The following is a 9,415-nucleotide window of genomic DNA, read 5'->3' on the forward strand; positions in this document are numbered from 1 at the left end:
GCCAAAAGGATTTGGAAACTAGTTGGTCTTGTTTAGGATAATTCTTGAAATGAGTAGGACTTTCTATTTTCTACTCAAGAATTTCACATAAATGGTAAGGTAGGAAAAAGAGTTTGCTCATTTTTCAGCTCTACTTTTTGGAATGGCTTGAGAATTCGTACGAGGAAGAGGATCATTGAGGCCCCACCTTCCCTTGGTCGTCCTTCATGGGTTTTCTAGAGCCCCTCCTCCATCTTATGTGCATGGCATGGGAGAGGGGTCTTTTATTGGATCCAGACTAATCCATTGGGAATGGGTTGGTCCGATCCACTCCATCAACCCAAGTTCAAAACCCCATCCAAAAATATTTTATTATTATTAATTTTATGTTTATGTTTTTTTTAATCTCTAAAACCCTTAATCAATCTTCACATTGGATTCTCAATCACTACAAGAAATCTGCGAATTAGCGACGCACGCTATCCGACGATAATCTATCGCTAATCTGTTTAGCGACGGATTGGTGATGGCTTATCGATGGATAACGTTCATCGCAATTTTCTGGTCGCTAATTAGCGACAAAATTGATCTGTAGCTACTTGCATCGCTAATGAGCGATGGATTAGCGAATGTCATGATCTGTTGCTAAATAAGGACTGATTTGGTTTTGCAGCAGATACATATCCGTCGATAATCTGTCGCTAACATTTCATGATGGATACATTTTTGTCGTTAAATTTTGTCGCCCATTTAACGATGGCTTAGCGATGAATTACATTTCATCGCAAAACATCGACTAACGACGAATATTAGCTGCAGATATTATCCGTCACAAAATTTTAAAAAAATTTATTTGAAATATAAATATCGAGAAAAATTTTCTCGTTAAATAATTTATATAACCTGTGTATAAAAAACAAAGTACACATAAAAAAAATATATACAAAGTAGGTGAAACAAATTTAGCATAAGCTATAAGTGAAACAAATTTAACAACCCACTATAATCATCGCCAAGTTTTAATTAGTTACAAGTGAACATATACAAAGAGTTTTATTTGAAATAACAAGTATGTGAAACAAATTCAACAGATGAATCTAATCATCGCCAAGATTCGGAGCATCATCCTCTTCACTGTCTCGATCTGCCCCTTCATCCATGCCTCCATCCGCTCCTCTATGTTGATCATCTCCAACATCCTACAAGAGAACCGAAATGTTAATATTGATAAACAAAATATAATGAAATAAATTATATGCAATGCACCAAATCTAAGAAAATCAAAATAACATGGCTGAATGATACATAGACCAACAATAAAGTGAAGAACATTAACAGAATTCATATATGTGTTCTAAGGTTGACAAAAAAATTATAGTGATTCAATCATGCAGATATGTGTTCTAAGGTTGTCAAAAGAATATCATAGTGATTCAAGCATGCATATATGGTTTATAAGGCTATCAAATAAATGTGTTATGTATCACACTCATGCATATATGTGTTATAAAGCAGTCAAAAAACTTTCATAGTGATTCAAGCATGCATATATGTGTTATAAGGGAGTCAAAAAACTTTCATAGTGATGAAATCATGCCTATATGAGTTCTAAGGTTGTCAAAAAACTTTCATAGTAATTCAATCATGCATATATGTATTATAAGGCAGTCAAAAAACTTTCATAGTGATGAAATTATGCTTATATGTGTTCTAAGGTTGTCAAAAAACTTTCATAGTAATTCAATCATGCATATATGTGTTATAAGGCACTCAAAAACTAATATAGTGATAAAATTATGCTTATATGTGTTCTAAGGTTGTCCAAAAACTTTCATAGTAATTCAATCATTCATATATGTGTTATAAGGCAATCAAAAAACTTTCATAGTGATGAAACCATGTTTATATGTATTCTAAGGTTGTCATAAAACTTGCATAGTAATTCAATCATGCATATATGTGTTATAAGGCAGTGAAAAAACTTTTATAGAAATGAAATCATGAATATATGTTTTATAAGGCAGCCAAAAAAATTTTATAGTGATGAAATCAGGCTTATATGTGTTCTAAGGTTGTCAAAAACCTTTTATAGTAATTCAATCATGCATATATGTGTTATAAGGCAGTCAAAAAACTTTCATAGTGATGAAACCATATTTATATGTATTCTAAGGTTGTCATAAAACTTGCATAGTAATTCAATCATGCATATATGTGTTATAAGGCAGTGAAAAAACTTTCATAGTGATGAAATCATGCATATATGTGTTATAAGGCTGTCAAAAAACTTTCATAGTGATGAAATCATGCTTATATATGTTCTAAAGTTGTCAAAAAACTTTTATAGTAATTCAATCATGCATATATGTGTTATAAGGCGGTCAAAAAACTTTCATAGCGATGAAATCATGCATATATGTATTATAAGGCAGTGAAAAAACTTTCATAGTGATGAAATCATGGATATATGTGTTATATGGCAGTCAAAAAACTTTCATAGTGATAAAATCATGCTTATATGTGTTCTAAGGTTGTCAAAAACTTTCATAGTAATTCAATCATGCATATATATGTTATAAGGCCGTCAAAAAACTTTCAAAGTGATGAAATAATGCATATATGTGTTATAAGGCAGTGAATCATAGTGATGAAATCATGCTTATATGTGTTCTAAGGTTATCAAAAACTTTCATAGTAATTCAATTATGCATATATGTGTTATAATGCAGTAAAAAAACTTTCATAGTGATGAAATCATGCATACATGTGTTGTAATGGTAGCAATAAAAATTCATAGTGATTGAATCATTTATACCTGACCGGCACCAGAGCTCATGTTAAATGCAGACGAAGTTCTCCTGTCCTGAAAAAGTTGCACAACTCATTATGGACAAGGTTGGGAATGACTTCATGTAAAAAGTCACGCATTGTGTCCTGAAGAAGCTGGCGGACACCATCCCAAGAAACAGCAGGGTCAATCGGATGATTGAATTTGATGCTTGCGGGAGAACTCTAAGAGCCCTGACTGCAGGAGGCAACGACTGGTGTGGTGTTCATGTTACTCCCAAACCCGAACACACGACCCTTTTTGGGTTCACCGGTTGTAGTCACCCATGCTGCAGGATCAAAAGGCGGATGTTGAGTGGAGTCATCGTCATATCTCTCTACCATCTACTGCTTGTATGACTCTTACAAAGTAATGATTACATTAAGAATTAATAATTAAGAATTACAATGATTATGATAATGTAAATCATGGTAACTTGTATATTATAATGTTTATTAATACAATAAATACATATTGTTGTTGCTCTCGCCTTCTCTGTTATGAACTCTTTCGTGCTCTTACGTTTATGTATTTCAACAAACACATCCTTGTAAGGCACAATGCCTCCTTTTTCGGCTTCATGCAAGGTTAAATGATAAAAAAATTAATTATAAAGTATGCTCATATACTTATAAATTTTGTCTCTAATCCATCACAAAATTTAAAAAAAGAGCCCAGAGGCGTGCGCCTCATACGCCTTGAGGCACGCCTCAAGTCGAGACGTGCTTCTCATGCGCCTCGTGCGCTGCAGCTGCATGATCGTTGAACTTGTTTGATATTCACCAATGTTCTTTTTGAGTCATTCCATATGCAGATATAGATGTGGCTTTACAACTGAAAACGTATTTGGTCAAACCAAGAGTATTTACTGAAAAGTTTCAGTACTAAAGCTTTTTCCTTTCTACAGGATTTGAATCAAGTGCAAATTTTTGGGGATAAAAAGTCCAATCCATGGAACCACTCACAGATTCAACAAGATAACCAAAGGTTATATGCATGAGAACCAAATCTGGAGAACTCTAACAATATAACAACAAACAAACAAGAAAAGAATGAGAAACATGTAGATGCAAGTTACAAAACCATTTAAGGTGAACAAAAGAGGAACTACGAACATAACTTTCTGAACCACGTAAAGTACAAAAATAAAAAAATATTAACCCAGTGACAGTGAATAATGCTACTCCATGATGGTAAGACAACATACGAAGAATCATGACCGTACTTGAAACCAAGACCTAGAAAAAATAAAAAATAAAATGTAACATTATTAAAAGATAAGATATTAATAAAAAAATGAAACAATGAACTATCAACTAACTTTATATTGAACAAACTATTGTTTATCAGATGCAAGTGGAAAAATACCATATCGTTGACAGCTCCAACTCAAATTTGAAACCAAAAACATCATAGACATACTTTATAAAATCCAAGACAGACCCAACTTCATCTTTTATCTGAAAAAGATCAATACATGACAACACATAATAAAAACCTTAGAAAAGAGTCCAGAGAATATCTCATTTGGGATTAAAGAATGAATGCCACTACTATCATTTTGCAGAGGTGAAGCAGTAACATCGTTCAAAAATCTAAAAGTACAATAAGCTCATGATTAAACAAGTTATCAGGGATTTTTCCATGGCATGTTAGCAAAATATTCTAATAGTATACATGATACTGACAATTATTTCTGAACATTTTGTGACAAGGTCTAGTAACAACCAATATAAGTGTAAACCATTGCCTCTCAGGCCTCCCTGACTGATTCTACCATGCATGGAGTCCAACACAATCAGTTCCACAAGAATAAAGTCCACACTTAGCTTTCTCATCCTAGAAGACTTGTGTATGAGATGAAGCATGAAACCTGCACTCACCTAGCAAACAATTCAGTTACTACTAAATGCATTCAACAGTCTAACATAACCAATTTCAATTCAAAACCAAACCAACTATTTGAAGCTATGGAATTTCAGGATAAGATTCATCAAAACAACTGGAAGTTTGTTGATGACAAGTGATCAGGTCATGACATGTTGGTTGGTTCCTAATCAACTAAAAGCATAAAAAGAATTGTTCTACATATATTGAGCTTGTACAAAATGAGGTTCCCACAATAACACAATGGTTATTACAAAAAACAAAAATTTTCATGCATCTCTGTATTCAGAAAACAGTCATCGACGACTGTCGCCATAGAGCGACAACGTTTCTCGGCATCACATCCATGAAAAACCTCTGTCGTTGGGCGATGGGGTTCTTCATTGGCGGAGTCGCCTTGGGGCGACAATCACCGATACACGACGATGGTCGTCATGGGGCGACAAACATCCCCGGTGACAGATTAGATCTATAAAAAAAATAGAGGATTGATGTATTACCTGTGGTCGTCGGGCTGCAGGGAGGTTCTGCCAACACCGGGATCGCCGCAGGATGCATCGTCGGTGGGGGGTGTGACCGCCAGATTGTTAGCGACAGAAAATAGGAAAAGGGTTTTGAAAACCCCCTTTTCTGGTTCCCTTGGTCGTCGGATTGTGGTTCCGGCCAGTGGTTTCTCGTCGGGAAGATGAGAATGTCGTGGATGACGGTGGCCTTGCCGGTGCCACTGGCTGCCCGACAGCATCGCCGTTTTACCGACAGCTCCGACGACAAACATTAAAAAAAAAGTAAAATGAGCCCCTTACCTATCATCGGGGTGTTGCCGAAGATGCATCGCCGGAGGTGCGTCGCTGGGGGGCAGGTGACCATCATTGACTGGTCCCGGCATCGGTCGCCGTACGACGACGTGGGTCGACCTGGGGGAGGAGGGAGGTGACGTGAGTAGACCTGAGGGAGGAGGGAGGTGAAGCGCCTTAAGGAGGAGGACGTGAGTAACGAGAGAGAGAGAGAGAGGGAGGGAGAATTTAGTGCCCTAATTTGGTAGCTTTAATCGAAAATTAGCAATGGATTTAGCGAGGGAAATATTTTGTTGCAAATCCGTCACTCATTAGCGACGGTTTTAGCGAGGGAAATATTTCGTCGCTAAATCCGTCGCTAAGTTGCTACAGTTTTTGTGACGAAAATATTTTATCGCCAATCTGTCAGTAATTAGCGGTGGATTTGAGACAAAATTAGTATCATCGCTAATTTCGAAAATATTTCAAAGATTGACGACAGATAATGTTCTCTCGCTAATTTTGTCGCTAATTTATGACAGAAAAAATCCATCGTAAATGTCTGTCGCTAATCAGGGTTTTTCTTGTAGTGTTGTCGTTGCAAATTCAATAAAACTATCAACATCATCCATATATTCAAGCGACACCTCATTATTAATTATCCTACGATACATTCATTCATTGTTTGCAGTCATTTTATCCTATAATATTACAGATATTATCTTCACCAGTTAAAAGAGAATCATAATAATGCGTCGATGAAAAAAATATCAAATTTATCATGCACTGTTGGATATATATATCACAAAGATATTTAGAAAGATGAAATCACATTAATAAACACGATGCATTCAATTTAAGCATGTTTTCATAATACAATTTCACATGGAGGGCATAATTAATTCAAAAATAACTTCATGCAAGTATGGATACATGATACATGACACACACACACACACACACACATATATATATATATATATATATATATATATATATATATATATATATATATATCACAAAGATATTTAGAAAGATGAAATCACATTCATAAACACGATATATTCAATTTAAGCATATTTTCATAATACAATTTCACATGGAGGGCATAATTAATTCAAAAATAACTTCATGCAAGCATGGATACAATCACGTTAAACATTAAAATACATTCAATCATTCATATCACAATAATGTCAAACATGTACATGCTGCAAACACACTCCAATATCCCGCTAACTACTATCATGACTAGCATGGACTCCAAACTACAAAAATAAGAGCACTTTTATTTTCATACATTCAAATCATGCTTAACATGATCTCTGAACTCTAGCAAAGCAGTCATAGATATCCATAATTAAGTGAGTGTGTGAACATGAAAGTGTTGCATCCAATAAAGTAAATAACATGTGATGCGCTTACATCACTTACTCACCACGGGTATTTACCCGATTTGCATTGTTTTTGCCTTTGCATTTTTTTCTTATTTCTTTTTGCATTGCATTTTTAGCCGCATGCGATGCTTAGCACTAAGCATCGCACAATTAGCTCAACTATGTATCTGCAAAGCATAAATATACAAAACAATACAATAGCAAACGATCTACTCGTCCCTCTCACAAGGAGAGAACGCTACAGCTGCACACACACACAACAACTAGCTTTTGGTCACCAGAACAGACATTCATGATTGGCGAATACAGGTCAAAGGCCCGACGAGATGGATGGAGCGGCGGGCAATGGTCGGTCTGCAATGGCTTGGGCAGATGGGAGGTCGGCGATGGTGGCGGCGATGGTCGGCCTGCGACTGCTTGGGCGGGACTCGGGGAGGGAGAGGAAGAAGAGGACGTCGGTGATGGTGCCGCTCCGACGGCCTGCGGATGGGGAAGGAAGGAGGTGAGGAGAGGACTCGGGGAGCGGGAGGAAGAAGAGGAGGTCGGCACATGGCAGTGGTCGGGTGACGGGCGATGGGCACCGATGGCACACGACGACAAGAGAGGAGTGAGGGAAGAAGAGGAGGTGACGGGCGGCGATGACACAGGGCGACGAGCGACGATGGCACACGGTGATGAGAGAGAAGGAGGAGGTGACGAGCGACAGGCGGTGGGCGATAAGAGAGAAGGAGTGAGGGAAGAAGGAGGTGATGGGCGACAAGCGACGGGCGGCGAGCGATGGATGAAACAGAAAGGGAAAGAAAGGGGCTCACATCAGGGTTTTACGGGGGAAATTAGCGATGAAAAAATTTTGTCTCAAAATCCATCGCCAATTAGAACGAAGTAGCGACAGAAAAATTCTGTCGCTCATCCATCGCGAAGTTGTGACAGAAAAATTCTGTCGCTCATCCATCGCGAAGTTGCGACAGAGTTTGAGCAGGATTACATTTTGTCGCTAATTAGCGATGGATTTTGAGACATAATATTTTTGTCGTAAATGCCACAACTAATTCTAATTTTAGGGATGACTAATTTTCTCTCGCTAATCCGTCGCAAAATTATGACGGATTATTTTCGTCCAAATTTCCATCACTAATTAACGTTTTTCTTGTAGTGAATTGGATCCAATGCAATTGGGTCGATTTCAACCCAGCAAGAATAAAAATATATTTTTTATATTTATTTTTCACTTGGCATTTATTTTCTATTAATCATAGTTAATTATAATTTGATACTCTAGTTAGTCACCTTAACCAAATTACTTCAGTCCAATTGAGTTGAATCCAACCCAATAAAAATAAAAATATAATTTTTATATTTATTTTTTACTTGACATTTATTTTCTACTAATCATTATTTAATTAACTTGCATAGTTAATTATAATTTGATAATATAGTTAGTCACCCTAACCAAATTACTTCAACCAAAGAATTATTAAATTAATTTAGTTGATAATTAATCCCAGTTCTTAATTTATCTGAGTAATTATAAATTGTACCAAAATTAACTAGGAAAATAACAAGCTAACACAAATCAAGTATTTATAATAAATTCATCCATACGGGGGATTGGTGCCATCACTACAACAAAATAGACTTTTAGTGAGATGTTTTCATCACTAAAGGCCCTAAGATCTATTACTAAAAGCACAAGATCTGTCACTAAATGGGCTGTCACTTAATGTTTAGTGAAAAGTCAAACTGTCACTGAATAAAATCTCTAGTGACAATTACTTTCATCACAAGAAAGTACCTACAGCGATGGTTTCAGCCGTCACTATAAGTCTTTGCTTTAAAATTTAATTTTATTTATATATTTTATATTTATGTTTTAATATATTTATATTTTTTATTTATATAACTACATAAATGGCACGCATGTCCACTCGCACAGACACAGTAGGACTTTATTCTTAAAAGAAAATGAATTGATCAGTCAATGTTACACAGACACACGCATGTCCAACCCCCTAAACGATTTTTCCATTGAGAGAGAGAGAGATATGACAACAGACAACCTCAACCCAATCGCTTTAATAATCAAAATGGCCGTCAAAATCAATGAGGCAAAATTACAGAAGAACAAATCATACATTTTACAGAAAAGCAAAATGAAAATTATCAATACCATCATTTGAGAAGGATCTCCATAGCCTCAAAGAAGACGACTGCCATCTCTGGATTCGGGGTTTTGATTGCACACTTTACTCCGGCGATGCTGACCACTGCTGTCAGCTCTATAATGACCTGATTTGCGCGCCTGCGCTTCGCTAGGAAGGGCAGCCAACTTATCAAGTATGACATCCACAATGCGGATCACAGCATCTGTGAAATCCTTTACAATCTCCTGGTTATCAGGAAGTGACTTCCATGTCTGCACAATTACACAAGATAATAAAATGCAACCAACCAAGCAAAGAATGTAATGCATTCAAACACAGAATCAGAACATTGGTAGCAAAAAATCACAACTGTTTTCGCATCTGAATATAATCGGATATGGTTTTGGCTTA

This window comes from Nuphar pumila, chromosome 4 (genome assembly GCF_984573655.1).
Source record: "Nuphar pumila chromosome 4, dmNupPumi1.hap1.1, whole genome shotgun sequence".
Classification (NCBI taxonomy): domain Eukaryota; kingdom Viridiplantae; phylum Streptophyta; class Magnoliopsida; order Nymphaeales; family Nymphaeaceae; genus Nuphar; species Nuphar pumila.